At 58.4% G+C, this 2437-nt stretch overlaps 1 protein-coding gene across 4 annotated transcripts in view; it reads left to right on the top strand.

Annotated features, from left to right (window-relative positions):
- The window catches only part of LOC113215828 (protein Fe65 homolog), an 80567-nt gene that overhangs the window by 13171 nt on the left and 64959 nt on the right, over positions 1 to 2437 (top strand). For 2 of the 4 annotated variants that reach the window (XM_052266629.1, XM_052266630.1), the window contains exon 3: positions 1151 to 1191. The exons of the other annotated variants lie outside the window; for them this stretch is intronic. The gene's annotated coding sequence lies outside the window, so the exon portion shown is untranslated. The remainder of the gene's footprint in view (positions 1 to 1150; positions 1192 to 2437) is intronic. 4 annotated transcript variants of the gene reach the window in all.

Genomic DNA, 2437 nt, shown 5'->3' with positions numbered 1-2437 from the left:
CCACCTCTCCCTGCCGCGCCACCCCGTCGACGTTATCAGACCAATCGCGTGCGAAACTGTTAATTGCAAGATATGAGGTGGGTGAGAGCGCTGTACGTGCCGACCTTGGGGAAGCGGCTTTTTGTTTTGAAAAGGGGTGAGTTGGGGAGGGAAGAGGGCGGGGGGTATATGGGTTTGTTGGACGTCGATCGGCTCCTGATGGTATGCGTCGGCACGCGCGCTGTGTGTGGCTGGGCGGGGTGGGGCGGGAGGGGCAACGGAGCGACGGTACAGGAGAGGAAGTCTTTTCTGCGTCGCCCGGGCTGCTTGCTTTTGCTTCAGCTCAAAGATTTTATTTATTATTCCGTCCCGGGGTTCTTCTTTTTTTTCGCCGTACAGCGCGTGTTCCATTTCAATATCGCCCGCCCATGATGCCCATGCATGGGCATGGCATTGGGGCCCACGTGTGTGGTGGTGTGCGTCGCAGCGCGGCCTCAGGCCCGGGGCGTCCCCGGGGGCCCAGCGAATCTCGAAATCGTTACGGGGGTAAAAGATATGGCGCATGAGGAGGAGGGGGCGAAGGACGTAGTCGGGGAGAGCAGGCGAACAGAGAAGGAAGAGAAAGAGAGGGTGTCGCCGTGGCAATATTCTTATCTGGGGGATGCAGACGGCTCGTCCAGCGCTCGCCGAGGCCGAGGATAGCTCCGCCGGGGGCCCGCTGGACTGGAGGTGAGAGTGCGCGTCCAGCGAGTGAAGTGATCAACCCCCCGGTCGCAAGATCAACTCGGTGATGTATGAAAATGAAGCTGAGTGGACAGAGTGGGGCCGCGACGGTCCGGCAGGGCAGCTGAGTGAGCGAAACCATATAGTTGTTTGCCGAGGGGCTTCGTGCGTGGCCCCACGGTGGCCCCGGTGGTGCCCCGCTGCCCCCAGCACCAGCCCGAGGCCCTCCCACATGCGATCGGCTCTGCCTCATTTTCTGCTTTCAGAGAAACGAATCGAGTTTGCCCAAAGTCGCGCTGCGCAAAGCGGTGAATATGAAAAGGAGCGCAGTGCGCCCGCCGCCGTACCCGCCTCTCCCATTGCGGCGGGTTCCTGCTCCCTCGAGGCGAGTGGTTTGCCGACCCGCGAAAGCACTTTCTTTAAAATGACTCTCTTCTTCTGCTTGCAGGGGCCCTGGCGCGGCTGCTGCAGCTCGCCACGTAGTGGTCGGTGAGTAGATTCTCCTCACATTTCATTTTATTCCTTCGAGGGAGGGAAGAAACCCCACCCGCTTTGAGCAACTTTTTTTTTATCTAGACTTTTGTAGCCGACGCCAAGGGGACAATAAACAAAATCAGTTTAGTTATGAACAGCTAAAGTAAAACACAAAACATACGCGAGGACCTCGGCAAAGCAACTTGTCATCTCGCCTCGTGCTGCCCGACTGACCTGGAATGTTTTGGAGCCGTTCGTTGAAATTAGTCCGCCTGGCCTGGCGTTGCCTGGCGTGGCGATAGCGGCCAGCCATTAGTCAGCCCCTTGTTACTGTCGTCGCCCGCCGGCCTAGCGTGCGTGACCCCGGCCAGACCCATGACTTCGAAACAAAGAGGGAAAGAAACGCACACACAGAGGGGCATAACCTCGTTCGGAACCGAATCCCATACTCAAGCTGCGGCAGATTCGCCGTTATTCAAGTTTGGTTGTCAAAGTGATGCGCAGCTTCTTCACCCATCCGCGACCTCGGTGTGTTGTGTAGCAGCTGCTACTCGTCTTCGTCGTAGTAAACTCTCCCCGAGGTTAATTGCACTATAGAGAAGCCGCCAAAGTGCCGCGGTGTGTTCAGCCTCCTCCTCCTCCTCCCCTCCTTGACCTGCACCCGGGCACACAGGTCGGTGCTCTCCGTGTGGCCGCCCTGCAGTGTGCTCCGCAGTGCTCCGCGTCAAAGCCGTCGGCGGGCGGCTCAGGGGCGACAGGCTCAGCAGCGGGCGTGGACCACAAACAACCACGCCAGCCAGTTCCTGGCGCCCGGCGCCATTCCACTCGCCCACAACTCTTCCGTGCAATATAAGCCCCGGCGGCGGGCTGTTCCCCCCACCCCAGGGCAGACTGGGTGGGGTGGGGGTGCAAGGATATAAGCAGGGTCTCCCAGATGTCGGCACCGAAATTCAAACACCCTCTCTCGTTCTACCCGCTCTCTCAGACATTTTTATTTTTTTGCCTCAAACGTGTTTCTGAAATCTGAAAGCGAAATAATTTCTCTCGTCGCGATTCATTCATGTTATTCAAATACTCGTTCAAGGCTCTTTCGTATACGCCAGAATTAAAACGTACATAACGATAACGTTACACGTCCCTTTGGCGCCGGCTGCACCCGTTCCCCCGCGTCCCCCCTGCGCCGCAGCTCGTCACGGCCCCTGTCCCGCTTACCTTCTCCCTGTCTCTCCCTCTCCCCCTCTCCGTCTCTCCGCCTCTCCCT

The sequence above is a fragment of the Frankliniella occidentalis genome, unplaced genomic scaffold (assembly GCF_000697945.3).
Source record: "Frankliniella occidentalis isolate FOCC.00 unplaced genomic scaffold, Focc_3.1 Scaffold41, whole genome shotgun sequence".
Lineage (NCBI taxonomy): Eukaryota > Metazoa > Arthropoda > Insecta > Thysanoptera > Thripidae > Frankliniella > Frankliniella occidentalis.
This window is presented reverse-complemented; position numbering and strand designations above follow the sequence as displayed.